The sequence below is a fragment of the Salmo salar genome, chromosome ssa14, assembly GCF_905237065.1.
Source record: "Salmo salar chromosome ssa14, Ssal_v3.1, whole genome shotgun sequence".
In the NCBI taxonomy this organism is placed as follows: Eukaryota; Metazoa; Chordata; class Actinopteri; order Salmoniformes; family Salmonidae; genus Salmo; species Salmo salar.
Window position 1 is genome coordinate 75,114,845 of NC_059455.1, and position 19,332 is coordinate 75,134,176.

The window sequence follows — 19,332 nt, forward strand, 5'->3', positions numbered from 1 at the left end:
GAATGGGCCAGAATTCACCCAACTTATTATGGGAAGCTTGTGGAAGGCTACCTGAAACATTTGACCCAAGTTAAACAATTTAAAGACAATGCTACCAAATAATAATTGAGTATATGTAAACTTCTGACCCACTGGAAATGTGATGAAAGAAATAAAAGCTGAAATAAATCATTCTCGCTACTATTATTCTGGCATTTCACATTCTTAAAATAAAGTGGTGATCCTAACTGACCTAAAACAGGGAATATTTACTAGGATTAAATGTTGAAATGTTTTTGGCTTCAACTGTACACATGATATGAGTAATGTAAGATATGTAAACATTATTGAAGTGGCATTACTTAAAGTGGGATTGTTTAAAGTGACTAGTGATTCATTTATTAAAGTGGCCAGTAATTGGGTCTCAATGTAGGCAGCAGCCTCTCTGAGTTAGTGATTGCTGTTTAGCATTCTGATGGCCTTAAGATAGAAGCTGTTTTTCAGTCTCTCGGTCCCCGCTTTGATGCACCTGTACTGACCTGGCCTTCTGGATGGTAACGGTATGAAAAGGCAGTGGCTCGGGTGGTTGTTGTCCTTCGTGATCTTTTTGGCCTTCCTGTGACATTGGGTGCTGTTGGTGTCATGGAGGGCAGGTCGTTTGCCTCCGGTGATGCGTTGTGCAGACCGCACCACCCTCTGGAGAGCTTTGCGGTTGAGGGCGGAGCAGTTGCCGTACCAGAATGTGATACAGCCTGACACGATGCTCTCGATTGTGCATCTGTAAAAGTTCGTCAGGGTTTTGTGTGACAAGCCAAATTTATACAGCCTCCTGAGGTTGAAGAGGCGCTGTTGTGCCTTCTTCACCACGCTGTCTTGATGATGAGCTTGGAGGGTACTATGGTGTTGAATGCTGAGCTGTAGTCAATGAACAGCATTCTTACATAGGTATTCCTTTTGTTCAGATGGAATAGGGCAGTGTGCAGTGTGATGGCGATTGCATCGTCTGTGGACCTGTGGGTCTAGGGTGGCCGGTAAGGTGGAGGTGATATGTTCCTTGACTCTCTCAAAGCACTACATGATGACAGATGTGAGTGCTATGGAGCGGTAGTCATTTAGTTAAGTTATCTTTGCCTTCTTGGGTAGAGGAACAATGGTGGCCATCTTGAAGCATGTGGGGATAGCAGACTGGGATAGGGAGCGACTGAACATGTCCGTCAACACACCAGCCAGCTGGTCTGCACATGCTCTGAGGACGCAGCTAGGGATGCCGTCTGGGCCAGCAGCCTTGCAAGGGTTAACTCGGAGGAGGAGAGGAGGCACAGTCCTTGTTAGCAGGCTCCGACAGTGGCACGGTATTATCCTCAAAGCTGGCAAAGAAGGTGTTTAATTTGTCTGGAAGCGTGACGTCGGTGTCCGTGACGTGGCTGGTTTTCTTTTTGTAGTCTGTGGTTTCCTGTAGACCCTGCCACATATGTCTCGTGGCTGAGCCGATGAATTGCGACTCCACTTTTTGTCCTTGTACTGGCATTCCGCTTGTTTGATTGCCTTGCGGAGGGAATAACTACACTGTTTATATTCAGCCATATTCTCAGACCTCTTTCCATGGTTAAATGCGGTGGCTCGTGCTTTCAGTTTTGAGCGAATGCCGCCATCCATCCACGGATTCTGGTTAGGGTAAGTTGTAAGTCACAGTCGGTACATCTCAAATGCACTTCCTTATAAACTCACTCACCGAGTCAACGTATTGATCAATGTTGTTCTCTGAGGCTGACCGGAACATATCCCAGTCCGCGTGATCAAAGCAATCTTGAAGCATTGATTCCGATTGGTCAGACCAGCGTTGAATGGTTCTTGTCACTGGTACATCCTGTTTGAGTTTCTGCCTATAAGACGGTAGGAGCAAGATGGCGTCGTGGTTGAATTTGCCGAAGGGAGGGCAGGGGAGGGCTTGTATGCATCGCGGAAGTTAGAGTAGCAGTGATCGAGTGTATTACCCCTGCAGGTACTGCAATCAATATGCTGATAGAATTTAGGTAGCCTTGTTCTCAAATTTGCTTTGTTCAAATTCCCAGCTACAATAAATGCAGCCTCAGGATATACAGTGGCTTGCGAAAGTATTCACCCCCCTTGGCATTTTTCCTATTTTATTGCCTTACAACCTGGAATTAAAATAGATTTTTTGGGGGTTTGTATCATTTGATTTACACAACATGCCTACCACTTTGAAGATGCAAAATCTTTTTTATTGTGAAACAAACAAGAAATAAGACAAAAAAACAGAAAACTTGAGCGTGCGTAACTATTCACCCCCCAAAATCAATACTTTGTAGAGACACTTTTTCAGCAATTACAGTTGCAAGACTCCTGTTTACATAGAGTCCAGTGAAGTTCCTTGAGGGCCGTCGTGGTGTCTGCTTGAGGGGGAATGTACACAGCTGTGACGATAACTGATGAGAATTCTCTTGGGAGGTAATATAACCGGCATTTGATTGTAAGGAATTCTAAGTCGGGTGAGCAGAAGGACTTGAGTTCCTGTATGTTGTTATGATTACATCATGAGTCGTTAATCATGAAGCATACACCCCCGCCCTTCCTCTTCCCAGAGAGGTTTTTATCTCTGTCGGCGCGATGCATGGAGTAGCCCGGTGGCTGAACCGATTCCGACAACATATCCCGAGAGAGCCATGTTTCCGTGATACAGAGAATGTTACAATCTCTGATGTCTCTCTGGAAGTCAACCTTTGCTCGAATTCAGTCTACCTTGTTGTAAAGAGACTGGACATTGGCGAGTAGTATACTCGGGAGCGGTGGGCGATGTGCACGTCTATGGAGCCTGACCAGGTGGCCCTTCTGCCGCACTGTTGTTTTGGGTCAGCTTCTGGGAGTAGATCCATTGTCCTGAGTGGTGGTCCAAAAAGAAGATCCGCTTCTGGAAAGTCGCATTCCTGGTCGTAATGTTGGTAAGTTGACGTCACTCTTATATCCAATAGTTCTTCCCGGCTGTATGTAAAAAGACTAAAGATTTCCTGGGGTAACAATGTAAGGAATAATACATTAAAAAAAACTAAATACTGCATAGTTTCCTAGGGACTCGAAGCGAGGCGACCATCTCTGTCGGCGCCATTTTGGGGCTTCTGTGCTGTATAGCCTCAGTAAACTCAATAGAGTCAGGGGCCTCTGTGCCATATAACCTCTTTCATCTCCCTAATGCCCCAACTCCCTAACGCCCCAACTCCCTAAAAGTCTCTTTAAGCCTCTCTTCAAAAGGCCTGCTAGTCAAAACACACAAATGCCCTCTACGCTATAATTTTATTTTACGTCATGGCACTTTGCCTCTCGCACAGTACAGGCCTGCTACACTTGCAGTGTGTGTGTGTGTGTGTGTGTGTGTGTGTGTGTGTGGGGAGACCTAACACAACAACACAGAATGGTAGCAACACAACATGACAACAACACGGTAGCAACACAACATAGCAGCAGCACAAACATGGTACAAATATTGTTGGGCACAGACAACAGCACAAAGGGCAAAAAGGTAGAGACAACAATACATCATGTGATGTAAGAGAAGCAACATTTAAATATACACCTCAGAGATAATTATCTTTGCATTCCAAATGGATGATTACAAAAAAAGGCACTTACCCCTATGTTGACAAGTGCTTTCTAAAAAATAATAGCTCACACTCAGTGCTCAGTAATGTATGTTTCAATTTAGCCATTTTAATCCTGTTCAGTCATCTCACTGCATGAGCTCTACTGAATTGGGATTTAGGGTTTGAGGGAAAATATAAACATCTAGAATTGTATAGGAATATTGGTATCCTTGAGGACAGATCCCTCCCACCACTCACCAGTTCTTTAAAGAGTATCCTCCAGCAGGTTGTCTGGTAGGCTGAGGACGTGCTGCTGTGGTGGGGTGCTGGCGATGGAACGTAGCCTGGCATTGGTGGGCCAGTCCCTGCCTGGGTAGTCCCTACAGCCTGATGGTGAACAGACAAATGTTGTGGTTCTTGGCCTCGGCCGCATCACTGGGGCTGCGGGGATCGTCCACGCTGTCGGTCATCAGCAACTTTACCCTCAGGCAACTTCCCATGACAGACGGGACAAACATCTGGTTGGTGGTGGGCTGGCAATCAGTGTGTTGCTGGTATTAGTATCCCACTGTAGATGTAATCTTCTGCCCTTCTGCCCACAAGCAAGGCACTTAACCCTAACTGCTCTCCATCTAACGGCTCTCCATCTGCATCCTTTGACTCTCTATGAGTACTATGACGTATATACACACTAGAGGGCGCCAACACCATAATACACAACACTAAATAATGCCAGATCAATTTGGGCCAGTGTGATATCATCATTTGTTTGCAAGCAAAGGGAACAGGTTGCACATGAAGCCTCCAGTGAGGGAATAGCTGCCGGTGTAACTTAATGACTACCCAGGGAACCAAAACCACTGCTCTCTGTCAGATCCTCTGTTTCATTCACCATATAGAATAGATTCTGATGCCAAGTTATTCCCAGTTACCTTTTGCCTCTATAGCAGTAATTTGCAGGATATGGTCAAACACCATTTTTTCTTCTGAAATGTTCCCCATTTAGTTCCAAAAAAGTTTTACATTTCTTGAATTCCATTTCAATTGATTTATTTCATATCAAATATTTAAATTGTAAATATGTTATCATAAATGTATAAATCCTGAGAATTATTCTGAGAACTAGTTAATGCTCCCAAATCAATGGATTGATTAATTTAAAAGCACAAATAACCCTGAACGCATCATCAAAATGACAGGGTTACCCATTATCATTTTTTAAAATGGCATTTCAATCTGCAACACAACACGCAACACATGTGATTGTCATTGGATAGCCTACAACAAATTTCTCTCTGGAAATGACTTGATGTTCAATAGCCTACAGTCCACTTGACACAAATGTTACATAACATAGTTTCAAATCAATTAAACCGTACCTTGATTCTTATTTAAATACAATGAATCACAGTAATAGCCAGCTAATTTGGTCTGAATTACATAGTCCGGTGGGCAACCTTTTTATCCCCGGTTTAGTCCTAAAGGAGGAGAGAGCAACCGTGATCAACCTGCTCGAATCGATTCAAACCTGCACGAGGGGGCTGCACTGGGAACACTGAATTTTTATGAAGCGCACCGACAATCACACTGTTGTCAAACGGATTGATGGAAAGAAATGAATGTTGGTTATTACACATTTTTGATGTTAATAACAACAATAGTTCATCCGTTTTTTTTTTCACTCTACAATGTTGAGGTCAGACCACCTTGTTTTCTCAGTCATCATTCATACCAACTAAACCATGTTGCGGCCTATCAATGTGCAACATCCCTCCCACCCAACCTCTGTTATTAATGTGCTACAATTAAATAAATAACATTAGTTGGACTACTGTATATGTTTATATTCATATCTGTACACTACGGAGTCTCATTGAACCCACAGACAGTCACAGTGAACCTCTATTGTCCCCTGTCCCCTGTAATCCATGGCTTCTGGTTGGGGTATGTACGTACAGTCACTGTGGGGACGACGTCCTCAATGCACTTATTGATAAAGCCAGTGATTGATGTGGTGTATTCCTCAATGTCATCGGAAGAATCCCGGAACATGTTCCAGTCTGTGATAGCAAAACAGTCCTGTAGCTTAGCATCTGCTTCATCTGACCATTTTTTTAATTGACCGAGTCACTGGTGCTTCCTGCTTTAATTTTTGCTTGTAAGCAGGAATCAGGAGGATAGAGTTGTGGTCGGATTTACCAAATGGAGGGCGAGGGAGAGCTTTGTACGTGTCTCTGTGTGTGGAGTAGAGGTGATCTCGATTTATTTTCCCTCTGGTTGTACATTTAACATGTTGATAGAGATTTGGTAGAACTGATTTAAGTTTCCCTGCATTAAAGTCTCCAGCCACTAGGAGCGCCGCCTCTGGGTGAGTGGTTTCCTGTTCGCTTATTTCCTTATACAGCTGGCTGAGTGCGGTCTTAGTGCCGGCATCTGTCTGTGGTGGTAAATAAACAGCCACGAAAAGTATAGCTGAAAACTCTCTAGGCAAGTAGTGTGGTCTGCAATTTATCACAATATACTCTACTTCAGGCGAGCAAAATCTAGGGACTTCCTTAGATTCCGTGCACCAGCTGTTGCTTACAAATATGCACAGACCGCCCCCCCTCGACTTACCGGAGTGTGCCGTTCTATCCTGCCGGTGCAGCGTGTATCCCGCTAGCTGAATATCCATGTCGTCATTCAGCCACGATTCAAGTGCACCTCAAGAGTTTGAGTTATAATGTTGACTTAGGTCTGGAGTACATGTATGTCACCCAACTGCAACACTTAGAAAAAAGGGTTTCTAAAGGGTTCTTCGAATGTCCCCACGGGACAACCCTTTTTGGTTCCATGTAGAACTCTCTGTGGAAAGGGTTCTATCTGGAACTAAAAAGGGTTCTTTAAAGGGTTCTCCTATGGGGACAGCCGAAGAACTCTTTTAGAATCTAGATAGCACTTTTTTTCTAAGAGTGTAGGGATGTTCTGTTAAAGGAAAGGCATAGGATGAACATATTATTGATCAATGACCATTGAGCAACATCTTGAACCCACTCCAAGCAGCAACCCCACTGTTCAGGGACTAGCAAGCACCAGACCTCATCTGGATGACTTCAATGTGAAAGAGACATCATCACTGTACCTGTCTCCTTCCTATAACTCACAGCACAGAGACATGACCGAGAGGGTTGTCATGCCAACTCCTGAGGATGTACAGTCGTGGCCAAAAGTTTTGAGAATGACACAAAAATGCCTCAGTGTCTTTAGATATTTTTGTCAGATGTTACTATGGAATACTGAAGTATAATTACAAGCATTTTATGAGTGTCAAAGGCTTTTATTGACAATTACATGAAGTTGATGCAAAGAGTCTATATTTGCAGTGTTGACCCTTCTTTTTCAAGACCTCCGCAATCCGCCCTGGCACGCTGTCAATTAACTTCTGGGCCACATCCTGACTGATGGCAGCCCATTCTTGCATAATCAATGCTTGGAGTTTGTCAGAATTTGTGGGTTTTTGTTTGTCCACCCACCTCTTGAGGATTGACCACAAGTTCTCAATGGGATTAAGGTCTGGGGAGTTTCCTGGCCATGGACCCAAAATATCGATGTTTTGTTCCCTGAGCCACTTAGTTTCACTTTTGCCTTATGGCAAGGTGCTCCATCATATTGGAAAAGGCTTTGTTCATCACCAAACTGTTCCTGGATGGTTGGGAGAAGTTGCTCTCGGAGGATGTGTTGGTACCATTCTTTATTCATGGCTGTGTTCTTAGGCAAAATTGTGAGTGAGCCCACTACCTTAGCTGAGAAGCAACCCCACAAATAAATGTTCTCAGGGTGCTTTACTGTTGGCATGACACAGGACTGATGGTAGCACTCACCTTGTCTTCTCTGGACAAGCTTTTTTCCGGATGCCCCAAACAATCGGAAAGTGGATTCATCAGAGAAAATGACTTTACCCCAGTCCTCAGCAGTCCAATCCCTGTACCTTTTGCAGAATATCAGTCTGTCCCAGATGTTTTTCCTGGAGAGAAGTGTTTTTTTTGCTGCCCTTCTTGACACCAGGCCATCCTCCAAAAGTCTTCGCCTCACTGTGCGTGCAGATGCACTCACACCTGCCTGCTGCCATTCCTGAGCAAGCTCTGTACTGGTGGTGCCCCGATCCCGCAGCTGAATCAACTTTAGGAGATGGTCCTGGCGCTTGCTGGACTATCTTTTCTTGAACCGCTCTCCTTGAAGTTCTTGATGATCCGATAAATGGTTGATTTAGGTGCAATCTTATTGGCAGCAATATCCTTGACTGTGAAGCCCTTTTTGTGCAAAGCAATGACGACGGCACGTGTTTCCTTGTAGGTAGCCATGGATGACAGAGGAAGAACAATCATTCCAAGCACCACCCTCCTTTTGAAGCTTCCAGTCTGTTATTCGAACTCAATCAGCATTATAGAGTGATCTCCAGCCTTGTCCTCGTCAACATTCACACCTGTGTTAACGAGAGAATCACTGACATGATGCCAGTTGGTCCTTTTGTGGCAGGGCTGAAATGCAGTGGAAATGTTTTTGGGGGATTCAGTTCATTTGCATGGCAAAGAGGGACTTCGCAATTAATTGCAATTCATCTTATCACTCTTCATAGTATTCTGGAGTATATGCAAATTGCCATCATACAAACTGAGGCAGCAGACTTTGTGAAAATTAATATTTGTGTCATTCTCAAAACTTTTGGCCACGACTGTAAATAAAAAATGTCTGAGAAAGAAGGGTTGCTCCAACTGAAAAGGTTAACAATCTTCTCATGAGATGTATCAGGTTTGGTCCTACAGACCAGATGGCCTACAGATGTTGACGCAATATGTTTTTCTGAAGATGTAATGAAGACACCTAGTGACTTCATCAAGGTCACTCACTATCACAAGATCCCAGGTTCGCAAACTTGCTCAAATGACAAATTACCAACCTATATTGACAATAGGACACAGGTGTTGGTGGCATTAGTAGCCTCATATATTTGTCTTTCGCAGTACTTAAAATGTCACCCTGAGGAATCGGCCATAAACTTCCTTAGTTGAAGGTTGCTCATTAGCTGGAGGGGGGCAGTGATCAACATCTACACTGTGACAGGGACCATGCTGCTTCTTCTTCCAGACATTATAAAGATGTCAAACCACAGAACATGCCTGCCAAAAAGTTCTACTTCTGAGAATGTTGAAGGAACGTTACTTGATAACTGCATGGCTGGAATTGAAGTACTGTGTTGCTCTATTGGTTAGAGCAGGACACTAACAAAATCCAAGGTTGTGGGTTCAATTCCCACAGGGATTACAAAGGCCTACACAAAATGTAAGAACTTTACTATGCTGTAAGTCGATTTGGATGAAAGTGTCTGCACAGTGGCATATAGTGTCATTATTATTCAGTGTGGTTGTTGTGAAAGCCATGCTCTGGCACTGTGAGAGTGAGTACTGTGTCGGTAACTGGGCTCAGGCTGGGTGTCTGGGCCAGGCTATGTTAAACCAACAGACCGATGCCAGCCCTGCCACCACCGGCCAGGGAGTTTGAAGGGCGGCTTCTTGCCATCTCTTGGGGTGCAGCAACTAAACATGAGACTGAGATAACAATGAAACAAAACTATAGACAGCAGGCTCTGATGGAGAATAGAGGAATCCAACCCAGGTTGTCTTGTCTCTCCATCACTTGGAAGTTTGTACAGTCTGTCATCCAAGAGGCAAGAACACCAAATAGTGTCATGACCAGACATGTTGTTCAACAGAGTCCAATGTTCAGAGCCTTGCTGCAGATATAAATATGGCAACGTTCTAAAGGTTCCATGTTCTATCTGCAACATTCTAAAGGTCTGTGTACCATCAGACACATTCTAAACGTCTGTGTACCATCAGACACATTCTAAAAGGTTCCATGTTCTATCTGCAACATTCTAAAGGTCCGTGTACCATCAGACACATTCTAAAAGGTCTGTGTACCATCAGACACATTCTAAAAGGTTCCATGTTCTATCTGCAACATTCTAAAGGTCTGTGTACCATCAGACACATTCTAAAAGGTTCCATGTTCTATCAGACACATTCTAAAGGTTCCATGTTCTATCTGCAACATTCTAAAGGTCTGTGTACCATCAGACACATTATAAAGGTTCCATGTTCTATCTGCAACATTCTAAAGGTTCCATGTTCTATCTGCAACATTCTAAAAGGTCTGTGTACCATCAGACACATCCTAAAGGTTTCATGTTCTATCTGCACCATTCTAAATGTTCTACTGAATAAGACCTTGGGCAGGACTAGCAGTGGCATCCATGGTATTGCACTAAATACATTCCATAGAGCTCTTCTGCCAAGGCCCGTCATTTAGAGAGACATGAAGCTGCAGAGAATCTGGTGGGTGACCTTTTTCCTTTTTTTACAGCATTTCCATTGCAGCTTGTGTACAAGAACCACAGAGGCTTGGATTTAAAATGTAATATTATAAAAAATAAGTGTTTAAACTGTACAAAGTGTGACTTAAAAGTGTTACATACCATTACCCAGGTGGTAAGGGTAGGTAACAACACATCCACCACACTGTTCCTCAACAATGGGACCCCTCAGGGGTGCGTGCTCGTCCCCCTCCTGTACTCCCTGTTCACTCATGACTGCATGGCCAGGCATGCCTCCAACACCATCATTAAGTTTGCTGATGACACAACAGTGGTAGGCCTGATCACCGACAACGATGAGACAGCCTATAGGGAGGTCAGAGACCTGACCGTGTGGTGCCAGGACAACAACCTCTCCCTCAACGTGATCAAGACAAAGGAGATGATTGTGGACTACAGGAAAAGGAGGACCGAGCACGCCCCCATTCTCATCGACGGGGCTGTAGCGGAGCAGGTTGAGAGCTTCAAGTTCCTTGGTGTCCACATCACCAACAAACTAACATGGTCCAAGCACACCAAGGCAGTCGTGAAGAGGGCATGACAAAACCTATTCCCCCTTAGCAGACTGAAAAGATTTGGCATGAGTCCTCAGATCCTCAAAAGGTTTTACAGCTGCACCATCGAGAGCATCCAGACGGGTTGCATCACTGCCTGGTATGGCAACTGCTCAGCCTCTGACCGCAAGGCACTACAGAGGGTAGTGCGTACGGCCCAGTACATCACCGGGGCCAAGCTTCTTGCCATCCAGGACCTCTATACCAGGCGGTGTCAGAGGAAGGCCCTAAAAATTGTCAAAGACTCCAGCCACCCTTGTCATAGACTGTGCTCTCGGCTACCGCACGGCAAGCGGTACCAAAGCGCCAAGTCTAGGTCCAAGTGGCTTCTAAATAGCTTCTACCCCCAAGCCTTAAGACACCTGAACAGCTAAGAGGAGGAGAAGAGAAGCGAGGAGAAGAGAATATCACAGAAACATAAGCAGCAGCTCCATCCCCCATGGATCCCTATTCTCAGTCAATCAGGCAGTTAAGGCCACCGTGGTGACAGACAAAAGGACTACATACATTCTCTCTGCTCTGGCATCCAGCTGCCATCCTATCACCACTTCATTTGACTCATTAATGCAGGACGATGGACTCCCTTCCTCTCTAATTCATCATTACACTGGAAAAACACTCTGTTGGTTCCTCACAGACAGTCATTGTAGTACTGGGCAATATCTGGCTTCAGTTTACCCCCATATCATATAAAGCATATTGAGCACCTGGTAGAAAGCACTAGGCTAAATCAATCCTATCAATTATGATTATTTCATGAATAAGGATAATTCATTAATGATGACCCCCTGTATTTTTTATTTTTATTTCACCTTTATTTAACCAGGTAGGCTAGTTGAGAATAAGTTCTCATTTGCAACTGCGACCTGGCCAAGATAAAGCATAGCAATTTGACACATACAACAACACAGAGTTACACATGGAATAAACAAAACATACAGTCAATAATACAGTAGAAAAAAGAAAAAATGTCTATATACAGTGAGTGCAAATGAGGTAAGATAAGAGAGTTAAGGCAATAAATAGGCCATGGTGGAGAAGTAACTACAATATAGCAATTAAACACTGCAATGGTAGATGTGCAGAAGATGAATGTGCAAGTAGAGATACTGGGGTGCAAAGGAGTGTAACGACCGTCGTCTGTGGAAGTAGGGGACCAAAGCGCAGCGTGGTGAGTGTTCATATTCAATATTTAATTAATAGAAACACTTTAATAAACAAAACACGAAAATGAACGACAGCCTACAGTTCTGCTAGGTACAAAACTAAACAGAAAATAATCACCCACAAACCCCAAAGGAAAAACAGGCTGCCCATGTATGACTCTCAATCAGCAACAACAATCTACAGCTGTTCCTGATTGAGAGCCACACATGGCCAACCAAAGAAACAAACCAACATAGAAAAATAAACATAGAATGCCCACCCATGTAACACCCTGGCCTAACCAAAATAGAGAACTAAAAACCCCTCTCTATGGCCAGGGCGTTACAAGGAGCAAGATAAATAAATACAGTATGGGGATGAGGTAGATAGCACATCTGTAAACAGCCCATCTATGTACAGGTGCAGTGATCTGTGAGCTGCTCTGACAGCTGGTGCTTAAAGCTAGTGAGGGAGATATGAGTCTCCAGCTTCAGTGATTTTTGCAGTTCGTTCCAGTCATTGGCAGCAGAGAACTGGAAGGAAAGGCGACCAAACGAGGAATTGGCTTTGGGGGTGACCAGTGAGATATACCTGCTGGAGCGCGTGCTACGAGTGGGTGCTGCTATGGTGACCAGTGAGCTGAGATAAGGCGGGGCTTTACCAAGCAGAGACTTGTAGATGACCTGTACCCAGTGGGTTTGGCAACCAGTATGAAGCAAGGGCCAACCAACGAGAGCTTTGGTGACAAAACGGATGGCACTGTGATAGACTGCATCCAATTTGTTGAGTAGTGTTGGAGGCTATTTTATAGATGACATCGTCGAAGTCGAGGATCGGTAGGATGGTCAGTTTTACGAGGGTATGTTTGGCAGCATGAGTGAAGGATGCTTTGTTGCGATATAGGAAGCCGATTCTAGATTTAACTTTGGATTGGAGATGCTTAATGTGAGTCTGGAAGGAGAGTTTACAGTCTAACCAGACACCTAGGTATTTGTAGTTGTCCATGTATTCTAAGTCAGAGCCGTCCAGAGTAGTGATGCTGGATGGGCGGGCAGGTGCGGGCAGTGATCGATTGAATAGCATGCATTTAGTTTTACATGCATTTAAGAGCAGTTGGAGGCCACAGAAGGAGAGTTGTATGGCATTGAAGCTCGTCTGGAGGTTAGTTAACACAGTGTCCAAAGAGGGGCCAGAAGTATACAGAATGGTGTCGTCTGCGTAGAGGTGGATCAGAGAATCACTAGCAGCAAGAGCGACATCATTGATGTATACAGAGAAGAGAGTCGGCCCGAGAATTGAATCCTGTGGCACCCCCATAGAGACTGCCAGAGGTCCGGACAACAGGCCCTCCGATTTGACACACTGAACTCTATCAGAGAAGTAGTTGGTGAACCAGGCGAGGCAATCATTTGAGAAACCAAGGCTGTCGAGTCTGCCAATAAGAATGTGGTGATTGACAGAGTCGAAAGCCTTGGCCAGGTCGATGAATACGACTGCACAGTAATGTCTCTTATCGATGGCCGTTATGATGCCGTTTAGGACCTTGAGCGTGGCTGAGGTGCACCCATGACCTGCTCTGAAACCAGATTGCATAGCGGAGAAGGTACGGTGGGATTCGAAATGGTCGGTAATCTGTTTGTTAACTTGGCTTTCAAAGACCTTAGAAAGACAGGGTAGGATAGATATAGGTCTGTAGCAGTTTGGGTCTAGAGTGTCACATGACCGCGGCAGCTGTCCAATCTTTGGGAATCTCAGACGATACGAAAGAGAGGTTGAACAGGCTAGTAATTGGGGTTGCAACAATTTCGGCAGATAATTTTAGAAAGAGAGGGTTCAGATTGTCTAGCCAGGCTGATTTGTAGGGGTCCAGATTTTGCAGATCTTTCAGAACATCAGCTATCTGGATTTGGGTGAATGAGAAATGATGGGTGCTTTGCGGGTTGCTGTGGAGGGTGCAGGGCAGTTGACCGGGGTAGGGGGAGCCAGGTGGAAAGCATGGCCAGCCATAGAGAAATGCTTATTGAAATTCTCAATTATAGTGGATTTATCGGTGGTAACAGTGTTTCCTAGCCTCAGAACAGTAGGCAGCTGGGAGGAGGTGTTCTTATTCTCCATGGACTTTACAGTGTCCCAGAACTTTTTTTGAGTTTGTACTACAGGATGCAAATTTCTGTTTGAAAAAGCTAGCCTTAGCTTTCCAAACTGCCTGTGCATATTTGTTCCTAACTTCCCTGAAAAGTTGCATATCACGGGGGCTGTTTGATGCTAATGCAGAACGCCACAGGATGTTTTTGTGCTGGTCAAGGGCAGACAGGTCTGGAGTGAACCAAGGACTATATCTATTCCTAGTTCAACATTTTTTGAATGGGGCATGCTTATTTAAGATGGTGAGGAAGGCACTTTTAAAGAATAACGAGGCATCCTCTACTGACGGGATGAGGTCAATGTCATTCCAGGATACCCCGGCCTGGTCGATTAGAAAGGCCTGCTCGCAGAAGTGTTTTAGGGAGCGTTTGACAGTGATGAGGGGTGGTCGTTTGATCGCAGACCCATTACGGATGCAGGCAGAGGCAGTGATCGCTGAGATCTTGATTGAAAACAGCAGAGGTGTATTTGGAGGGCGAGTTAGTTAGGATGACATCTATGAGGGTGCCCGTGTTTACGGATTTGGGGTTGTACCTGGTAGGTTCATTGATAATTTGTGTGAGATTGAGGGCATCAAGCTTAGATTGTAGGATGGCCGGGGTGTTAAGCATGTCCCAGTTTAGGTCACCTAATAGCACGAGCTCTGAAGATAGATGGGGGGCAGTCAATTCACATATGGTGTCGAGGGCACAGCTGGGGGCAGAGGGTGGTCTATAGCAAGCGGCAACAGTGAGAGACTTGTTTCTGGAAAGGTGAATTTTTAGAAGTAGAAGCTCGAATTGTTTGGGTACAGACCTGGATAGTAAGACAGAACTCTGCAGGCTATCTCTGCAGTAGATTGCAACACCGCCCCCTTTGGCAGTTCTATCTTGGCGGAAAATGTTATAGTTAGGGATGGAGATTTCAGGGGTTTTGGTGGTTTTCCTAAGCCAGGATTCAGACACGGCTAAGCCATCCGGGTTGGCAGAGTGTGCTAAAGCAGTGAGTAAAACAAACTAAGGGAGTAGGCTTCTAATGTTAACATGCATGAAACCAAGGCTCTACGGTTACAGAAGTCAACAAATGAGAGCACCTGGGGAGTGGAGCTAGGCACTGCAGGGCCTGGATTAACCTCTACATCACCAGAGGAACAGAGGAGAAGTAGGATAATGGTACGGCTAAAGGCTATACAAACTGGCCGTCTAGCACGTTCGGAACAGAGAGTAAAAGGAGCAGGTTTCTGGGCACGATAGCATAGATTCAAGGCATAGTGTACAGACAAAGGTAAGGTAGGATGTGAGTACATTGGAGGTAAACCTAGGCATTGAGTAATGATGAGAGAGATATAGTCTCTAGAGACGTTTAAACCAGGTGATGTCATCACATATGTAGGAGGTGGAACAACATGGTTGGTTAAGGCATATTGAGCAGGGCTAGAGGATCCACAGTGAAATAAGACAGTAATCACTAACCAGGACAGTAATGGACGAGGCATATTGATATTAGAGAGAGGCATGCGTAGCCAAGTGATCATATGGGTCCAGTGAGTGGTTGAGCAGGCTGGGGAAACGGCGATTCAGACAGTTAGCAGGCCGGGGCTAGCAAGCTAGCAGTTAGCAGACCGGGGCTAGCAAGCTAGCAGACCGGGGCTAGCAAGCTAGCAGTTAGCAGACCGGGGCTAGCAAGCTAGCAGTTAGCAGACCGGGGCTAGCAAGCTAGCAGTTAGCAGACCGGGGCTAGCAAGTTAGCCAAAGGGCCTTTGGGGGACATCGCGATGGAGTTAAGTCTGTTTTTGCATCTTCGTGCGGTGACGTCGACAGACCAGTCGTGGATTAGTAGGGTTCCAAGTAGCTCTAGGTAGCTAGCAGTTAGCAGAATGGGCCTTCAGCGGACGTCACGCCTGAGGGGCCTGTTGGAATCCTCGGGCAGATTATGTCAGTATTCTAGTCGTAGAGGATGACAAATGAGATACATAGTTATTGGTTAGATATTTCATACATAAATTAATAAATGGTTTGCTAAACAAATCCTCGGAGGCTATCAGGACACAGGCCTATGCCATTCTGCCTGTAAGGCCATTTTAATTGCAGAATCCAGAATTCTGACTCTGAGACCCATACTGAATGTCAGAATAAGTTGTCTAGTCTCACTCCAGATACAGAGAGAGCCAGTACCTGTCACAAAATACCTGTTGGATAAGTGTGTGTGTATGTATGTGTGTGTGTCTAACATCATGCTTCATGACTGTTGTTGAGACCCAACGTCTTAGAGCAGGGGTCCCCAAACACCGGGCCGCGGACCAGTACCGGGCCGCACGGAAAGGATAAATACATTTTTAGCCAAAAGAGGAACCTGTGCTATCATTTTAGCTGTAGCCTCTCCTAAGAGTTCACGACAAATGTCCTTAGCAGCAGGTAGAATCAACTCCTCGCCAATAGTGAAAGGCTTCTTGGCCTTAGCAATACGGCTAGCCACCAAGTATGACGCTCTCAGTGCAGCCACGTTTGTTGATGTGTTGGCTTTCAAGACTTGCTTCTGTCCTTCTTGTTCACGTTTTCTTTGCTCAAAGAATTCAACAGGTTTGTCTTTAAGTGTAGGGTGATTGGATTCGATGTGCCGATGCAGTTGAGGGCTTCATTGCCTCGTTAGATAGCCTATCTCCACATACTACGCACAGGGGGCTTGGAGCACGCGAGTCACCTGTCACAATAAAGCCATATTTTAGGTAGGACATCAGATTTTCTATAGAATGAGGCTTTTTTCTTTCTGCAGTCTCTGTATTATCAACATCGTCGTTGGGCCTTTTATCTCCCATACTCCTTCCGAAGAAGCTCTCCAGCGACGTTTGTTTGTTTTTATTCATGTCAGGTAACGTAGCTAGCTAGTACAACGTTGTCAGACAACACAACTCACGAAGACTGATGAACTCGCAGCGCACGCATTACTCAAGTTCAAAGTCTGTAAACTGTTGTGGGCCTGACAGAGATATTAGAGTGGTGAGAAAGGGACCAACAGACCAACAGGCACCAACAGACACCAAGTTCAATGTAATTACTGCACAAATAGCCTATAATTGTATATAATTATTATTTTACCAATAAAAAAAGATATAATAATAATAATATTGATCCTTTCCGTGCGGCCCGGTAGCGAATGTCCGCGGCCCGGTGGTTTGGGACCGCTGCTATAGACTACAATATTATGCAAAGCTAGTGTTGATGATATTGAACATTTCTTTATTGTCGTTTACATTCTGTGCTACTGCACCCTTTAAGCCAGTGGTCACCAACTGGTCGATCGCGATTTCATGTGTCTGAAGGTACAAATCAAGTGCACTATAGGCCGACCGCTGGCTAATTGGATGGCTCAGATTACCGTGTCTGCATTAACATAGCAGGCGTAAAAGAAATTCACTGCAAAGTTGATACTGTGAGATTTCAAAACATTTAAAACCACGACTAGAGAGAGACTGTCAACGAACAGAGCAAAGAGCTTCTGTTTTTAAAAGTGAGTTTATGTTTAAGTTCTTACTCAGCACTGTCAACACCTTTTATTCAACACTTTTATAAGCCATAAAATGTGCATTCTTCCTACTTCCACTCCTGCTACAACCAGCACTGCAGCTGTAATGAAGGAGTAGAAAAGTGTATCATGAATTTGTGCATGAGGCGACTCGAGTTTCGCCATCAGCTGGAAGACGGCGTCCCTTTTTGGTCAGTGTCAGTGGAGGAAAGGGAGAGCGGAGGGACGTTGAGAGGTGGACCCTGTGACTGACCATCAGTATAATGTTTTTAAATGGTCTGAACAACAATACATGTGAGCGCTAGATCTCGGCTTGCATTTTGACTCAGAAAGTGATCTTGAGTCAGAAAAGGTTGGTGACCACTGCTTTAAGCTCACCTGAGATAAATGTCAAACTGACAAAAATGGTATGTATGTATAACAATGCAAGGTTCATTTAACAGTAAAATAAGACAAAATGTATTTCAAAATGTAAGCTGTGAATGCCTGAAATCTATTATCTTGATATAGTTAACCAAAATATGTTGCTATTGTGTGACTGTGACATACAGGCTCGACACTTAGCATGAAAAATATTTTCAATTGGTTAATAAATAGTAATTAATGCCAATGAAATGTGCTATCCTGTGCATATATCTGCACATGAACATTTTAATAGTACATGAAGTATGATCAATTATCTGAGAAGATACAAAACATGTGTGAAAAATGTGTTTATCTGGGGGGTCACCTCAACACCAACGTTTTTTACAGCTTTGAAACTGGTAACTAGTGGTTACTTACACAGCTGTCAATAACCTAATAATAAAACATCTGAATGGCTTAAAATAAAAACGGTTATGGATATAACAACCAGATAAATTGGTTGAAAACAAAGATTGAAGTGGGCTTAATGGCTACGTGAGAAATACGCTACATGTACTACAATACTGATGATAGATAACATATCTTCATTGTGTGCTGTGCTAAAATCTTGAATCAGAGATGCAGAGATATTGTCCAGGCTCTGGAATTATGGTAAACACCGCCATCGTGCGGCGAGGGATTAAACGGCACATGTTCTTCTATAAAAAAGTGAACAAAGATATTAGTTAAATCTCCTGTCCCCTCAAATATCCTCTATTCAATGCAAGAAATAGCATGACCATAAGTAGAAGGACGTGCTTATCAATTTCATGTATTAGCTACACATGTATATGTATTGATCGTGCACAAGCAGTTCTGTAGTGTTGCCAACTTACCCCCCATTCCCTCATGAAGACAGTGACCTCCTCGGGCGCCGCCGTTTTGTTCCTTCTGAATTCATCTTTGACATACTGGTCTCCCAGCGCTCTCAAGTCAATGGGCAGGAACCGGTGCAACAGTAGAATCCTCTTATACAAAGACAAAACTCTTGATACGTGGGAAGGATTCGCCATGAAGTTGCTGGCAAGAGAAACACGCAAAACAAATAAATCTAGTAAGATCGCAAGCCAACTATGTATGACGGTTAGCTACTTGACCTTCCTTCAAAGACAACTCGGTGGCTGATTGTATGACTAATCTGTGACTGCTGGCTCGAACTCACAACTTTCAAGCTATGCGTCACGTTCACTACTATGTAAGGCAAGTCCTTTCGTGACAAATGTCGCATGACACATTCAGATAAAAAACAAATACCTCTGTAGATGTGCAGTTTTGGCAACTTAGTCACATTAAAACAAGGACAGTTATTCAAAAAAACAGCGTTCCCTTGTTTATCCCGGAAGTAGAATTTTCTTTGACCATTCATAGACATGGATGGGAAAACCTTTTCTTATAGGGCCCCCTAGCGGTGACTTTGTATTTGGACGTAAAGTTATTAACGTGAATTGGTTACATTTATTGGAAATGACTCGCACCAAATGAAATATGCATTGCAGCACTAAGCAGTAGCCTACACGACAAACACCAAACCAGTCAGGGGAATCTCAATGTCCATCGTAACCTTAGACACAAGTATTATAAAGAGTGGTTATGA